This window comes from Aquila chrysaetos, chromosome 19 (assembly GCF_900496995.4).
Source record: "Aquila chrysaetos chrysaetos chromosome 19, bAquChr1.4, whole genome shotgun sequence".
Classification (NCBI taxonomy): domain Eukaryota; kingdom Metazoa; phylum Chordata; class Aves; order Accipitriformes; family Accipitridae; genus Aquila; species Aquila chrysaetos.
In genome coordinates, this window is record NC_044022.1 from 12,077,649 (window position 1) to 12,095,977 (window position 18,329).

The 18,329-nt window shown below is 39.6% G+C and overlaps 1 protein-coding gene across 5 annotated transcripts in view; it reads left to right on the forward strand.

Annotated features, from left to right (window-relative positions):
• PDGFD (platelet derived growth factor D) overlaps nt 1-18,329 on the forward strand; it is a 147,101-nt gene that overhangs the window by 7,452 nt on the left and 121,320 nt on the right. The window lies entirely within an intron of this gene.

An 18,329-nucleotide genomic window follows, 5' to 3' on the forward strand; every position in this document is an offset into this window, starting at 1 on the left:
ATTTACATGTTATTAAAATTTTTATTAGGTAAAAAGGAACTTATAGGGAAAAGGATTATTGAAGGCAGAAATTCTTTCAAAAAAATAATATACAAATTCACTACATTACATTTCTGGTACTCCTTCTTTAGACTGGGTGTAAATATTGCATAAAAGGAACAGATCTGCAAAATGTGTATTATTTATACAGCAAAAAACTTCTTTGAGGAACAGTAAATTAGAAGGACAGGGAATGGCTTTCATTTCATACCTCTAATGATAGTATATATAGAAAAGGTGCAGCAGAAGTTTATGTATTTTATGCTGCAGTCTTTTCATATGGATAGTCTTGCTTGTATTAAAATATATCTGCAGCAAATTACAGACTGATCTCTTTAACAGCAAATAAAATATCTTACAGGACTGGCTCTGAAAACAGAAAAAGTAGGCAGCTGCCTGCGATATCAGACTCCAAAAGGCTTCAAAATGTCTAGCTCCTTGTTGCCTCCAGAGCAATAATGATGACCTCCAGAGTTCCCTTCCAGCCTCAACCATTCTGTAATGGCACCTACTGCAGCTGACAGGGGTGGCGATGGGTGGAACATATCCTGCCTCAGAAGCAGTGGTCGCTTTGCCTGTCTCTTCTGTCCTGCTCTCCCTCTTGCCCACTCTCACCCCTTTTCCCACGTGCAGCACTAGCAGGAACATGAAGTGTGGTTCTCCTACATCTCTGGGCCCAGCTGTGTCCCTTCTCCTTGCCTTCCTCCTCTGTTCCTTGTGTAGCAACGTTCAGTTTTGCCTACCCAGCTAAGAAAGCTTGAGTTAGCTCTCAATGTTCATAGCATGTTCCCAACCCTAGAGAAGGGCTGTTTGCCCCGCCTGCTCTGGCTTTTGTGGACCTGCAGGGATTTGACACTGGGATATTAAATGAGTCCTAAGAAATACCATGAAGGCTCTGTGTTGGCATTCTCTGTAGTAAGAATTTGCTCACTAATGCAGGAAAATTTAGTAGTACTCCTTTTAGTTAGTTGATTCAAGCTGTATTCGAGAATTGCCTCCAAAAATCCTGCTATGATATTTATAAGGTTGATTGTATTATACCACATTTTTGATAAAAGAGACCACTTGTATCACTGCTTCTGGAGAGGATCTCTTGGCTAAAATACTGGATTGTGTTAGGTTACTTGGCAGTTTGTTTCAAATCAATCTCCTGTTTACAAAGCTAAGGAAGTGTCCTGTTTATGGTGTCAAACTGGCTAGATATTCTTTTGGGAGTTTGGGTTTGGCTCTGATATTTTTGGTAGTGAATAAATCCTACATGATCTCAGGCTTCCTATTGTACTTGAGTAATCTTCAGTTTCATGCTTCCTTTTTGATCTGTGTCCCATGCTGTGAAGGCCAACATCCCATATTTCTGCTTTGGCAGTCAGAGCTCTGCAAATTTGAAGATGGTGCGGGAGGACACACTTTTACCTCCTGTACAAACTTCCTGCCAATGTATTTTAGCCCTGCTGTGCATTGGGACTCGATGATGTTAGACTGTGTAAAAATATTTATTAAACACTAGGTCCATGAAAAACTTGAAAAACAGCTGTCTTGCCTTTCATTGCACTGAAATCAATGACAAAACTTCCATCAGCTCTTACTGCAGCAGGGTCTGGCTCACAGTTTACATGAATTAATACAGGATAAAAGAAAATGCTTAGGAATTCAGTGACGAGTTTGTTACAGAATCATAGAGTCATTTAGGTCAGAAGAGACCCTTAAGATCATCGAGTCCAACCTTAAAGCTAGCACTGCAAGTCCACCACTGAACCATGTCCCTAAGCACCACATCTACACGTCTTTCAAATAACTCCAGGGGTGGTGACTCAACCGCTTCCCCCAGCAGCCTGTTCCAATGCTTGACAACCCTTTCAGTGAAGAAATTTTTCCCAGTTTCCAATCTAAACCTCCCCTGGTGCAACTTGAGGCCGTTTCCTCTTGCCCTATCACTTGATACTTGGGAGACCGACCCCCACCTCACTACCACCTCCTTTCAGGTAGTTGTAGAGAGCGATAAGGTCTCCCCTCAGCCTCCTTTTCTCCAGGCTAAACAACCCCAGCTCCCTCAGCCGCTCCTCATAAGACTTGTGCTCTAGACCCTTCACCAGCTTTGTTGCCCTTCTTTGTACACACTCCAGCACCTCAATGTCTATCTTGTAGTGAGGGGCTTATGTAGGTAAGCTTTACAATACTCATAGTTAAGATACTCAGTTAGTGTCCATTCACTGAAAAAAACTCAAATCAATTGCACTTATAGAGATGAAGGGGTAACTGATGTAGTACAGATGGTTTAGCAAAAGTACAGAACTAAGCCTTATGGGGTCAATGGGTCCGGCTGCTTTTTATCCTATACTGACAATCTTATGTGTCATCCACAGGATATCCTACAAGAGACTTCAGCTGCAGTACATTTCTAAACAAGACCTTAATGAAATCTGTCAGTATTTTTCAGTGTCTTGCATTGTTTCTGTTTGTTTTTTAGTTTTAAAGAGGCTCCAAGTGTAATATGCGTGGGTTTTTGTTATTGTTTCTTCTTGGATCAGTTGCAGAAGATTTTTCTCATAGTTGAATGTATTTCTAATCTGATGTGACTTACAATAAAAGTGGATTGAGGATAAAGCAGAGACCCAGACTGGTTAGAGAGAATAAAAATAGGTACACAGAATGTTGATTACCAGAAGTACTGTGGAATTTGGAAACCCTTTATGTACCGTTGTGCTCTTAATTTTTCAACTAGGAATTTGCTTGAAAGATAAATCCTGTGCTTTAGCAAACCAGTGACAGTAGTGTTGCATGAAAACAGCAAGTAGGTGGTAATAGTGCCTTGAGGTTTTTTGTGGAAATGGACCAACACAGCTTCTTAATCACTATGTCTCAGCAGGGATAAACACTGATAGGAATGATTTCACTAACACATCCAGATGTCAGTAAAAGGGTTTAAGACCTCATCATAGAGAATTTCCTGCTTTGAAATCAACAGAAAGACCCAAAGTTACAGTACTTTTCCTGGATCAGGTTGTAGGCCTGTTCCCTTGCCGCTGTAAGCCGCTTTCACATTGCTGTGTTAGGTTGCTGAATGTTTGGAAGTCAGCACAGGGGGATGGTGGTTTTCTTCATCACTGTCCATACGGTGTGACCTGGGGCTCCCAAACCGCCATGCCTGCATGTATCACTGTTGTTCTGGTAGGATGGCTATGTGGTTGTGAGAAGTGGAAAGATATTCTTTACTCCTTTGATCCTCATAATGGCAGAGAACAGTTCTTTGCCTGGGTAGGCTTGGTTTTATTTTTGTTTGTAATTAATGCTTGTCACCCAGGAGAGCTTAATGACATGTTATGCATTTCTCACCAATTCTCATCATTCATTAGATCCTGGAAAGTGGGAGCCAAAGTTAACCTCTTCAAGAGATAAGATTTTTGCATCATATAGTAGTGATCTAGCTTCTCCTAGTATATATGTCATCTGCTTTTACATAATTAGCATGTACAAATGTGAACCTCCAAAGTCAGTTCTCTGACAGTGCACACCACGTTTACTGCACAGTGCACTAAGGGTGTCTTGAGTGGTGCCTCTGAGAAATGGACACAATAACAACCCCACCATTGCAGCACCCTTGAGTAATGCTGAGGTGTCTTCGGTCTGTCTTTTGACCTGCGTGGCAGAGCCAGGTTTTGACGTTGCATCTCCATTTCCATACATACAGCCTGCCTCCCAACAGACTTCAAGAAACAAGTAATTTCCTTGCCCACATGACAACATGGAAACAAGCATCACTCCAGAAAATAAATTTGTTTGTACCACAGAGGAACCTCATGCCATACTCCAGTACACACCTGAGGACTGATCCTGGACCTCTGTCATTCCCACAGTGGCAAGCAGAGGAGGATGAGAAGCAGATCAGTGTGGCTGTTCAGCCTGCTCTTTCCCCAGTCCCCTAACCAGTCACAGCACATGTAGTAAGCCTTTGCTGGGCAGTGTTCACACATTTGATGACATTTTTCTGTGGGCAGTAACACTATATGGTAATACCTTCTCTTCACTGTAGGGGTCAAGCCCTGGCAGCTTGGAGAGGCAGAAGTGCCACCCACAGCAGTCATTACATGTGGGCAAGACTGGAGATCCTTACCAGGGTGCAGCCATCCTTAAAATGCTGTGGCCGTGCTGCCTGTGGTGTCCCACCTCCTGTCCACTTTCCTGCTCAGAGTTGCCAGTGTTTTTGCAGGCGCAAAGCTATGTGACATACTGAGGTAAAATAACAGGGCACGTGGATAGCCGTTTTTGGGGAAGAGAGAATCATACAAAACAACAGTATGATGTCCTGCATAAAAATCAAATATCTTGGCTCTCACATGCTTGCCTCCTGTGGTCTGGGAGTTAAATAGCAGTCTCCCCTCCAAAGAAACCCCAGACCAAAACAGGGAAAGCTATTATCCTGGTTTTGTTTCTTTGCATGTTCCTTGGGTTTGGTTTCATCTCGTGCATAAGGAAATAGAGGAAGGCCGTGAAGAAGAAATCATAATGACTTGCTATGTCAGTTCAGTTTATTTTTTAGAAGAATGACTTTAAAGGCTTTTTTATCAATATGTGCAGGATATTTTTCAAGGCTTGCCGGTGCTGCCTTTTATTTTTGTGCAGGGATCTTGTCTCAGGATTTCTCTCTGCAGCATTATGACAATGCCATTTCCTGATGCTACTGCTATTTTTTGTTCCATCACCAACCCTTGCAGGACCTAAAGTTAAGTCTTCTCAGGCAGATTGCTTTTCAGCTTACCTTAGGCAAGCCATTAGTCAAAATATTGACTGAAGAAAAAAGTGTCACCTGTTTTTCTTATCAGAAGAGAGAGTGTATTTCTATATATGCTTTTGCAATGAAGTGATTTCAAATTTAACTACACATCGTTGTAGTTTTGACAGTGAATTTCTAGCATTTAATTTTCAAAAAGGCCTTCAAAGATGATTGGCCAAACTAGAACAGAAGTACCCAGGGCTGCCTTGTTTCTTTCTAGAGAGGATAGCCAGCCTGGTCACCTTATGTGGCTTCTGCTTCCCTTCTGTTTCCATGGGTAGGAGACAAGCATTTCCTTTGCTTATTTATTATAAGTCAGTATTGTCAATTTTTAATTTTTATTTTACATTTACTGTAGCTAAAGCAAAGCCTATACTTCAGACACAAACCAGCATGAACTGCACAGTATTACCGTGATTTTGTTGGCTTGATGTTTCTGCCAGTTTAAAATTTCTTAGAATTACCAGATAAAATAGAGGATCCAATGCTAGCACGTGAATACAGGCAGTTCTGTAAATTGGTTTTGACAGAGGTTCCTACCCATGCAGCAGCAGCTGGCACAGCTTTTCAGAGAGCATGAACGGGCCTGCTGAAAGAGCTGACTGGAAGAAACCCAGGGAGCTTCCACTAGGGACTAGTGGAACTTCTGTGAGAAAGCTACATGCCAGGTCTAAGATGATACACTGTTGTCGTGGTTTAACCCCAGCTGGCAACTAAGCACCACGCAGCCGCTCGCTCACCTCCCTCACAGTGGGATGGGGGAGAGAATCAGAAGGGTAAAAGTGAGAAAACTCATGGGCTGAGATAAAGACAGTTTAAAGCCATGCATGCAAGCAAAGCAAAGCAAAACAAGGAATTCCTTCACCGCTTCGCATGGGCAGGCAGGTGTTCAGCCATCTCCAGGAAAGCAGGGCTCCATCACACGTAATGGTTACTTGGGAAGACAAACGCCATCACTCGAAATGTACCCCCCTTCCTCCTTCTTGCCCCAGCTTTATACGCTGAGCATGACGTCGTATGGTGTGGAATATCCCTCTGGTCAGTCGGGGTCAGCTGTCCCAGCTGTGTCCCCTCCCAGCTCCTTGTGCCCCCCCAGCCTGCTCGCTGGTGGGGTGGGGTGAGAAGCAGCAAAGCCCTTGGCTCTGTGTAAGCACTGCTCAGCAGGAATGAAAACATCCCTCTGTTATCAACACTGTTTTCATCACAAATCCAGTACATAGCCCCATACTAGCTACTATGAAGAAATTTAACTCTATCACAGCCAAAACCAGCACAACTGTGCTTGCCTATGATGGATACTAATAAAGAGTTCATACCCATAATGGTTGCTGAATGATTTCACATGCACCATTTCTGTTAAAAACTTGGTAAATTTTGACTTTTTGATGCTGACGTCTGAGGCCCAGAAAAACAAAGTTGAGAATAGACTGGCAATACTGGAAGCTGAAGATTTCTAGTACCTATCAAATCCCCACATGTACTATATTGAAAACAAAGCACTGCCCTCACAATCCTTTTGCCAAATATTTGCTCTTATGAGGCAAAGGAAAACAACCAAAAAGAGAGTAAGAAAAAAATATTTTAGCAGCCAAGAAATTTTCATTTCTGTTCTTGCCAGGACAAAAAAAAACATTGCCAGATGACTAAACATGTGGGATTAACCTGAAACATATTTTTAAAATGAAATTCAAAATCACATTAGGTACAAAGTGTAATTGACTACACAGCCTTGTTAAATGTACAAAATAAAGAAAACAGAAGAACTAAAAATGCTATCTTTCTTTTTGTTGGGTTCATTGTAGGGCCAGATGTAGCAGGACTAAAGGGTAAAATCATGCACGTTGAGCATGTGCATTACCAGCCACGTACTGAGTGTCAGAGGGAAGATGGGGCAGGAGCTGCAGCCCTGCTTCAGTTTTCCAGTTAATCTTCCCCTCGGGTGTACAAACACAGTGCAATAGAAAGGGTGTCGTTATGAATAATGACTAAGGCAGAGAGGCTGGAAGAAGTTGGATAGTGTGTTAAGACTCCTTCTTACTCCCTGCTGGAGTACCTGCTCCATGTCTTGATGAACATGGAAGAGCATCTCCTTGGTTCAGTGTGTGCTGGATGGGGCTCCCTCCTGTCTCCTCCTCTCTGCAGAAAGAACTGAAGCCACAGCTTAGCCCTGTGCCAGCAAACAATCTGATACGTGGCTAAATTTGACTTTTTGCAGTTCCTCCATGTGGTACTGCAGCTTTTGCTACGAAAAGCAGATGACGTGTTCAGTCTCCATATTCCTCACTGAGCCGCATGGGAGAGACTGTCCATGTGCACCTCACGTGAGGCATATATATCTTTTGTGTCATTTTGTGTCAGTGCATGCCATTTTCACTTCCCGTGGAAAACAGACACTAGGTATAGATCCTGTTTTCACCTTACTCCCAAGACTGGCAATAATGCAGTTTTAAATACTGTGTGATTGTGCTCAATTTGTACAAAAGTAATTTACTGTAATTGTGACCTTATTAACGTAGTGTGATTTCAGCTGCTGTTCACCTCTTATTAATGACTGGTAAATAAAATGCTAATCTATTTTATAGCTTTTGTGCTGCAAAAGTTCAGGTATTCAGATAACTTAATTAGCATCTAATTTCCACACTACACTGAATAGTTGCTCTAATCTGACAATTTTTAGACACCTTTGCTGAGAGGAATCAAACTGTAATGAAGCTGTTAGTGCCACTGTGGTTTGAGTGAGGTCCGTGTTTCCAGTATTAAGTGGCATCCTTTCATTCATACTCTACAGATCCATATTTGACTTTTAGTAGAGAAGAAAAGGAATAGAACTGGTTAAACTATGTATAAAACAATTATGGCTTTTCTCCCTTGTGGTTGGCAGAGGAGAAAGGAATATTACAGAAAACATGAGAGGCAGCATCTTCACGTGCGCTTTCCTCTAGATCTGGTGGCTGGAGACCATCCTGTATGCAAAGAAACATATGCCTGAGGAATCTTGGGAGAAAACAGTTTGTAGCATTGCGTCTCATAAATCCATCAGGATCACTCAGTCAACACTGGGGCAGCAGCTGATACCATCTAATTTTAAGCATGTAAATTATGAGTTATTATTTTGTAAGCTCTATTATCCTCTAGTGGTTACTGTCTCTCCTTGTGATTATTCTAGCAGCTTCTAAACTAAAATGTAGTGAATATACCTCAAACAGCTTCGGTTGCCCTCCCCATGGAGAAATCCTCTGCTGCAAAGGTGGTTCAGGCTTACATTCATGCTGTCACTGATGGGGGTCTTAGGGCTTCTTTGGAGAGATTTCTCGTTTCCAGTGCTCTCAAGGATGTAGCTTTGAGACATTAACCACATTCTGTAACCTTCTCCTGCATCCTGTTTTTCTAACAGAGAAATGGTGGTTCCTGGTGTGTGTGATTCTGTATGTGTTTGTACCTGAGCGTGTAGCAGCTAGTCTATCTATGGAAAGGTAATCAAATGCCATGCAGTATTACTTGATTCTAGTGTAAATATCTGTGTTTACACAGAGCATTCTAAAGATAATATGCAGCCTCTATGCTGTTATATTTGTGTTTCATTCCTTTGGCTCTTCCTGCCAGAATAATTTCAGAATAATCCATTTCTATTTGCCTCAGTTTTAAGAACAGAAAAAGAATCCCTGCTATGGACCAAATGACATTATCAGCCAGTGAGAAGGTTCTTATGTCACTTACAGTTAGGCTTTCTTTTCAATAAGTGCAAAGTGTTACACATTTATTTAGTTCACTATCCCTGGTAGTATGCATGGGATCTAAGCTGATGCTCATCTCTGAGTATCTGGGACCTAACTCCAAATTCAGGTGTCCAAATGATACAGTTTTGTTAAGAGGCCCTACAACCTTCTATGTAAAGTCCATATGGGACTTTTTATTGTTCTGATAGACACAGAAAAGCAGGTCATGCTTTTTTTGCTTCTACAGTTTTGGAGCTGTCTGGACATAAAACTTTTATACTACAGTAATAAATGTATTGTTCTCAGCTATAATAATGTTTTATATTTCAATGAAAATCTTTCTAATCCCATGTTGTTTTGAAGAATTGATGTTGTATGATCTTGATGAAATTAATAGCATTGTGAAGGTCTATTTACTTTTTGTATTGTTTACATCTATTGCATTGCAAACAATGCTGGTGGGGCTGCTATGCTCTGGAGACTATTCTGCACAAATCTTCATAAAATCCGCACATTTTTCTTTATGATTAATTATAAATATATTTTTTCTTAAATACAGGGATAAATTGTTAATCAAAATAAATAAAAACATTATTAATAAAAAATGCATGCTTTCTAGTTTGAAAAAGAAACCCATTTGAAATCATGACAGCTTATTTGAAGTTGTGAGCAAAATGTAATACTTTGCAAGATATAACACATGGTGTTGGGTAACTGCAAAATGCCATTTCATTGAGATCTGTCAAATTCCACTACTTGAAATATTGCTGTTTTCTTAATTATGTATGGAATTGAAGAACTATTTTTATCTCTTGAGGTCAGCTCAAGTTTTGCAACCATATGACAGTGGGATGTGGTTTATTAAATACCTGTATTTTCTATATTTACAGTAGATTGAATGCTGGTGTTGGCATTTATTTCAAAATCTGAGACATCAATTGCTGCTGTACAGAAATTTTGCTTTCATTATTCCTGGTTTCAATTTACATGGCAAGTGTAGAGTGAATATTCTTCTTTCATTTTGTTTAGTTCACTCAAAATTGAGAAATCAGTTTGGGCTTACGAAAACCCCCAAACCAAACAGAACACAAACAGAATGATTCATTTTCTCTTTCAGTCCATAAGTAAAAAACAACTACAAGTGTATGAAGTCAGCATTGCAGAGAAAAACATCCAGAATTCCAATAGGAACATACCTGCACAAATGTTTTCAAAAAGATTTAAATTTTCACCGCATTTTATTTTGGGGCCCATGAATCATTTCAGAAATACGGCTGCTATTGTGTGAATAGGAGCAACGGGAGTTCATTATTAGGCAGTATTTCCTTTATTTACTAAGTCAAACTTGAATGCAAAACATGTTATGGTACTTCTTTTTCTGATGCTTTCAAGACAATTAAGGTACTTTATTTAACTAAGAGCTATTTAAAATGCTGGGATATGCACATTTTAATTGAATTCTGATTTCTATCCAAATGCAGCTTGATGCAAATCACAGTCAAAACAATCATTTTCATTATTATGAAATGTTCCCTGACACCTTAAAAAAATCATAAAATTCAGGATGTGCAATAAATATATAGTGAGGTAAAGTAGCTTTACATATTATTAGACATAGCTCATCTTCCTAGGGAGCAGAAAGAATTATTTCATCTTGTGCTAAGTTATATTTAATTGCAGACAAATATGTTCTTAATGGTTGTGTCTTTAAATATTCTTTTAAAACAAACAAGCCTGAACAATAAAAATGAAAACTCAGATTAAAATTAAAGATATTAGGCTAGGTTTCCTACTAGTAGCTTTAAATCCCAGCTGAAATCTCAAATGTGAATCAATCTATTTTCCCAACCCCACAGTAGACTAGAAAATATGTCCTGAAGTCAGTCACTTTATCTCAGGTCCTGGCTGCAGGCCTTTGAAAAGTGTGTGTGTCTGTGTATGCATATGTACCTACAGATGTATATACATATGTATATGTATGTATGTATGTGTGTGTTTGCCTTGTGCTTAAGGGATTCTCATACATTCACATTTAGATTCAGTCTGCCTTACTGTGTGTTTAAATGAGGCAGAAATGTAACTGGTAGAGAAAAAAAGTTTATTTTACCAAACTTTGGTGGTTTGAAAAATGGGGCATCTTGTTAAAGCTTCCCCTATAATTGAGGGGGAGAGAAAGGCACCTGCAGAGAACTGTTTGTACTATTTGTTTTAGGTGTCCGTCTTTAGGTGGGATGAATTACCTTCTGCATGTGCCTTCTTTCTGCACTCAGTATAAAGCAAGTCTAGGGCAACTAGGTCACTAGAACAGCAAGCTCAGAGAAGTATCTAAAAATATTCCAATTTTTATCACTCTCTGAGAAATGTGAGTTGGGTCTTCTTGATCTTTTCAAAATGGTGCATCTTTAGGATAAGATTAAAGATTTCTTTAGAGTGATGAACAATGACATTATACTAGTTACTTCTGACTAGCAAGTGATATTAGTACGTCACTCTGGGAATGTGAGCTTCAAGAATAACATTTGCTACCACAGCTTTTGGGATAAAATGTGGAGGGTTGACACTACTGTTGGAATAAGAGCAGGTTTAGGATTAGATTTGGCTCCCCTTTTTTTTCAGGATCACAGGCAGTTATTAAATAGATTTAGACCAGCATATATTTGTGCAAGATCTTGTGTTAGCCATTTCTTATATGTATAGAGGTCAACTGAGATTAATACGTATCACCCCTGCCAGCTATTTTAGACCTCATAATGGCACTAGGCTCTGACTTATGGAGAACAAATTTGTCAGAGGTTTCTGGCAGGGTCTGAAATCACTGCCTGTAAGGAAGCAGCTCTCAGCTGCGGCTGGTTGAAGGTACGCAGTCACGAGAGTTGAGCCAGAGGTTGCTGCAGAGTTGTAAGTACTGGAGGGAAGAGGGGTTGGTTGAATGCCGATTCCCAAACTGCAAAGAACGTCATGAATCTTGTTGTGGTAGCGTTCCTAGGAAGATACCTTAGGGTGTGAGCTGGCTGTATGAACATGTAAGTGCAAATACAAATCTATACTTTTTGAGCCCATTACCTCTCTATCTTCTGAATCTTTGCAGTTGTGCTCAACTGAGGCCTCTTCCCCCTTTCCCTCTCTTCTCTCATCCCGACCGAACTCACTCAGACATAATGCTGACAGAGACCTGTGCCTGCAGATCTCCCTGGACCTGCAGCTGTAGCCCATATAGTCATTGACTTCTACATGTGTTCCTGCACCCCGGACTGTGTAATGGGAGATATTTGGTGGCTGTCTACCACTCACATGTTATAAGACACCATTTTCCCTTGTTGATCAGCAGATGTAAAAGCAAAGAAAAAAGAAATAATCCCACGCGTATTTAGAATTTGTTTTAGAATGTATTTTCTTGCTTAAAATAAACCTATCTAAATGCAGATATAAAATGTCTACATCTCACTGTGTTAAGGCCTAACCTTTATTTAATATATTGAAGTCAAATAAAATGTAATTCTTTGGACAGCAGAAGTAATGCAACCTGATCTCTTAAGGCTTTGTACCTCATTGGTAGGCTGTGCTGTGAAATGTGAGCTGCATTTGAAACTTTTCCCAGTGTTCAGGCGTACAGTAATGTTCTCCCTCTGGATTGCCTGCTGACCAATGGGAATGTGGCTCATGCTGCTTCCCTGCTCCCAGGGAGGCATTAATACAGCCTCTCTTCTCTCTGTTTTCCTGCCTGTCTTCAGAAAACAAACTGAAATACCTTTGAGGCTTTTATCCTCAATTTAGCCAACAGGTTCAATAGTTATTAGGGAAGCTCACAAATGGGAATGTAGGCATAGAGCAAATTCACACTGGTGATGTTACTGAATGCTTAAGTATTAAAAAACAGGTTTTGTGTATACCTAGAAGTCCACTGATGGAAGCACTACAACATGGAATCAGGCCTCTGCCTGAGCTCTCATCCCACTGGAGTGTGGGATAAAGCTAGCAGGGACTTCAATGAGAATAGAGTATTGAGAGCTTTCAGAAGTCCCCATCCAGTCATATTTTTATTTTTCAGAGAGTTATGAGCATTTCAGATAGTAGAATTTAAACACATAAAGGAAGAAAGAGTCATAGGAAGTAGGGAATTTCTCTTCTTGAAAAAGAAGAGAAAAGGAATGTCTCTTCTTGAAAATGATAGTAGTCAAAATAAGTTAATGAAAGCAAGAGTCCAGAGAGATTCTGTGCCATTAAGAATGGACATAAGGTATGTATATTGAAACTTGCCAGTAAGGTAGTTAATGTGTTATTCCCATCTGAAAGTAGAACATACGCATAACGCATATCATAGATGACAGACTGCATGGGAGAAGTAGAGAGTTAAATCACATTTTGGATATTAGACTGAGATTTATATCTCGGTAGGAACACCATGAGTCTACAAGGTTTGTTTAGCATTGTGCAATGACTCTGAATCCAAAACAATTGCAACTAGAAACAGTATTTTCTGGACAGCCAAATACTGTTTCTGGTTCACACGTACTGCATTTACAACACAAATAAAACATCATAGCTCAGCATGCCCCATTTCATCCTTTTCAAGAAAAGATCCCAGCCCATTCTTATTCAGCCCTTTATATTATTTCCTTCCAACTACTGGTGTTAAAAAAAGTATTTGCAAGCTTGGACTTTTGTCCCCACAAGTAACTTGTAGTTTAAATGGTATTATTATTTATCAGTTGTCTTTTCAAAGTTAAGCTTGAAAAGCTTTACATTCTGAGACACCAAAAATCCAAACCTGTGGAAATACAGACATGTCCTGTGGGGACTTTTAAGTCTTGCTTCTTTGTCTTGCAGCTGTGAGGCATCTTTTATTTAGGTAAACAAACTGCACAAAAAGAGATGTAAGAGGGTGTATAAATAACACTGTACGGAAAAGCTAAGATGGAATTCTTTCTTTGACCCTCTTTGGGAATAGATGACGGAACCCAATTTAACGGAAAAACAGTGTTTCTGTAGAAGTTGTGTAAGGATTTATTTACACAATAAATTCACTTGCGAAAGTTCAAGTGGTAGAAGGCCTGGTTCAGAATATTTCTAAAGGGTATCTGATTGCATCTAATGTGAGACAAATGGTTTAATAAGTTTTGAGCAATGCTAAGACACTTCTGGATTTGACTGTATGCCCTGGAAGATAATGACATTGCTACCATTGTTTCCAATGTGCAGAACTTGGTCCTGAATGAAACTGAATAGAAACTATCATTAAATTAACTGAATGTTTCTAAGGCTATGAATCCAGAAAAGCAAAGGCAGATGTGTAGAATATGTTGGAGATGATGATTTGGACAAGCAGTGGCTTTTTGTCCTCTCCTCTGATTATTATCTGTTGACACACTGAAAAAACTCACTTGGATGTGATCTGAACCAAAGGATCTTGGCATCAGTTGTCTCTTGGTCTGAATAGCAGTCCACTGGGGGAAAGGCTGGTTCAGAATGAAGGAACTGAAGCTAATAATAGCATTTTGTATCTTAATTTTAGTCTGCACCTTGAAGGCTTTTAACAGGCGTTAAAAATAAAGCTAAGGTCCTCATTTCTCTTCCTGCATCTCTCCATCTTTTCACTTGACGTTTTCATGAGGTTCGCAACTGTTAGATGGCTTTCTTCTCCTTACTGGCTTGATCGTAAAAAATGCTGAGAATTGTGGCTCAGATATAGCAACAAATGTAAATGTGTTTAATCCTGGGAGTAGATTACTCAGTGTCCTTAACATTTTGCAAGCCTGTGGTCTCTCTACTCTAAGCTATAGTCCACTTTCAAAGGCTTCTTTTGCCGTATGACTGGAGGCTTCTCAGCTTGATTGTCCTCTCCCATTCTTCAACTAAATTATTTTTGTCCTTCATTTCTCTGTGCAGCTCATTCCCCTTTTTAGCCTTCAGTAGGGTAAGTCGTGCCTCACGCTACCCACAGTTTGTCTTTTGTCTTTCATGTCTCATGCCTTTTTTTTGTATGCTATATTATGCTAAATCAGCATTTTTTTCTGAGGCCTGAATCTTTGCCCTTCAACAGAGCTATATCTGTCTTCCTACTAGGCAATATTCCTAACATAATTTACTGCTCTTCATATTTCCTATGAAATCCTTTGTTAAAATTCACATATTTTTAACTATAAAATATGTGCTGGTGCTTCACCTCTGTCTTTTTTAGCTTACACTCAGTTGGAAGGCCTGTCTCAGTCCAAGTCCCTGTATACAGGTAAAGTGAGCTCTGTCTTAAAAATAGTATATTCTGTGCTACTGCTGGTATTACTTGGGGGCTATACCAAAGCTGCTTAGCAACCTTCCTATAATTCTGGCCATGATTTGGCTGTGCCAAGTTTACATCTGTTTGCTCCCAGGTGAACTCTGTCCTCTAGCTTGGGTGGTTCTCTTTCTTTGGTATTAACTCCTTGGTGTATTTATAGAAAATGATCATGTTATGTGTTGATAAACTGACGCTTGCTAATAGGAAGATGTTCTGAGTCATTTTGTTTCCTGTTTCCTTCCGGAATGCGGAACTACCACGCTGGCCTCCAGTTTTAGCACATGAATGCTATACTGCTGTACAAGCAGTGGCAGTGTATTAAGAGTGGTTGAAAATACTAGTTTTTATTATTAGTTAGAGAGGACAGGTAAATTAGGTTTTGGGTGCTAAGTTATTAAAATGCTTTTCTGAGTGACACGAAGTTGTTTTGTGAGCAGTGAACCAACAAAGATTGGTTTCTTAAGGGTTTTCAGTCTTTACGGTGAGAGCCAGTGTGGATTCCCTGATGCCTGATAAGGGTGCTCCCATTCTGCAGCCTTTTTCTGAGTGGTGTCATTAACAGAGTCCCTTTTTTCTAGCTGGCCTCCTTTTTCCTTTAACTTGTAGAAATACTATATATTGCAACCTCTTTTCCTATCTCATATTGGCTTGAAGGTTAAAAATGCAGTAGTGGGGATTGACAAGCAGACATGTAGACTTAAGTGTGTTCACATGGGAAACCAGCTCTAAAACTCTGTTTGCCTGTAAATGTGCTGACTCAATATAAGATCCTTTTGTATATTGAATGTTATTGTGCACACTTCAAGCATAGTATAATTATTAAATTATAGCTCACCAAGTACAAGTCTCACATGCTTAAAAATACTAAGTTTGATGAAAAATATATATGACTGAAGAATTTATGTGCAACCAGTTTAAAGGCCAGTCTTATGCCTGTATAAAGGACTAGCTCTGTTTACCATGGTCCTTTGCAGAAAGTGGAGATAATGTTGATGTTCTTGAAATATTAGTCATATACAACCCATTGAGGTGGTTAAGTGTCAGAGCTCTAAAGCTTTGCACCTCTTCAATTTTATGTTGGCTTAAGTGGAAGAAGTGGGCAAAAGCATTTGACTCTCATGATTTATTAGCTATTAAATACTTAGCAGAATTCTCTATCAGAATAGATAGGTGTCCCACCTTCCAACGCCCATTTCTGAACCTCTTCAAGAGCCTTACTTTTTGGCCCTGAATCAAGACAACACTCAAGCACGTACTTCCACCCCATTGACTGCAGTAGCATTAAGCTTCTTTGTGTCCATGCATGTACATTGTAAACAAAGGTCTGATTGCAAAAGTTATGTGAACCAGTTGCCTAAAAGTGAAAATCGGTTTCCAGGATGCCCTGTCAAATCTTCATACTTAGGAGATCACAGAGTGTGCTGCTACGTGCCAGCAACTAGAGCTGAGGGCGCTCTTGGCAAAAGTTTCATGTCACTGCAGGGTGAAATGTGACCAATATTTGCATTTGTTCAGAATAACCTAATATATTTGGTATTATTAATCTTTGTTGGTTTTTTTTTTCTACTGAGAAGGGTGTTGTGGTTTAAGAATGAATAAGGCTAACATAAACAGTACAATAAAAGAAGCATGAATACTTTTTTAGGGTGGAAAGACTTTGAGGAATCTTTCTCTTATGCTGAAGCCTATTTACGCTCCATCTGTGTATTACTATTCCCATTGTGGTTGCTGATCACCATGTGGATGTTGAGTTGAAAGACTGATCTCACTATCTCTCTCAGCTCTGAACAAAGGCTCAATTTTTTGAGTCTTCAAGACCTTTCTCTTCTTTCATGCCACTGTAGCTTGAATGATTTCAGCCGAAGTAGGATACTGCTAAGGAATGGCCTGATGCATTAGAGCTGTGATGCTGATAGTGGCCTTTCAAATAATGCCATTGTGGTGCACTTACAATATTGTTATAAATGCAGATTCATCCTAGGGTAGTTATTCTGCAAGAGGAGTTCCTGCAGAACTTGTAAGCAAGTTTTAGACCAGAAGAAACAACTAGATTTATTCTGGCATTCTTCATTAAGCAGACTATAATATTTCACCAAATGATTACTTCATTGCAGTGACACATTTCTGATTAAGTTTAGAGCAAATTTTTGTTTCATTACTTAAAAATCCTATTTTTAAACACTTAAACTTGCTAGAATCCACTGTTAAGTTATTCCACTGGTTCAGAGTTTAAGTTGATCTCATTTTCAGTCAGAATTTGTCTAGACTTGTCTGAACTGTAGCAGCTTGCTGTGCCTCAAATGTAAATATTTGCAATAATGGCAACGGGAACAGAAGATGTGTACTGGCTAAGAAAATTTTCAATATGTGAATTTGCTCTAGTGTAAAAGACTACCCCCAGCTTTTTAAGGCAATAAGACCAGCTTGTTCTTTATGTCAGTTTTATACAGTTTTGTCACCTATGAGACTGACTAGAATTCAGATTTTTCAAGATAACTCTGCACTTTATTGCTAAGCTTTAAAATAAGATGTGACATGAAGTCAAATAGCCCTGCTATCCCTAGGTGAGGTATATCCCAGGATGATTTCCAGACTCAGAGCAGCTTATGATCTACTGGTGAGAAGCATGGTCATGCTTTGCCAAAAGTACATTGTTTTATATCTTGGACCCTCCAGTGAAGGTTGTTGTTATGGTCAAAATTTCTTCCCCCGCCACTTTGCTGGTTCTGTTCCTTTCCATTTGGGAGAACTGTGGAATTAGCTATTTTCCAGCTGGTAAAAGGGGACATGTATCTCCTGTCTTCCACCTGCTAAGGTGTGTTGTGTTCCCTCTGACTTCTGCTCCCTTCTGTCCTCCTTACTGCTGAAGAAAGTCTCACATAAAACTTTGGAAGAGTGGACCCTTATGATTCATGCTTATCAGTCCCCAGAAACCTGGATTGCTGTGAGACAGTGGCAGATCTACAGTTGTTTAAGCCACGGGCTCTGGAGGACATGATTTTATGTGTAAAGTCTTTTTTTTTTTTTTTTCTCCTATTATGAACAGAGCTCTTTAAGTTTGGTTTGAGGCGTATCCACATAGGACCTCTCTCTGCAGCGTGGTCATCCTTCAGATTTGGTGTGGCTTCATGAGTAATGGTTAGCCCCACGTGTAACCACTCTCTGAGCTGTTAGCTCTTGCTTAACAGAAGATTGGGGTTGTGGTAGACTATAGGATGTCATTCTGGAAAAAGGACATTGTGAACTTAACTGGGACTTATATTACTCTATTAATTGTTTTAATGAAGCTTTCAAAGATCAAGATAATACTCCAGAAAGCTTGAGATTTCTGCAGATTCTGGAAAGAGTGAATATCAAATAGTTTCTTGAAAAAAAAGAGTAGATTGTGGAGGTGGCAAGCTTTCTGGTGGGAGAATATTTCCAGTGTTGCCTAACATGCCAGTGACACAGTGAAACTTTGGCAGAGATTTCTCTGTATGCAATGTTAAATATTATGCTGGAAAATGCTAACATGTGTTGTCAGTTAGTG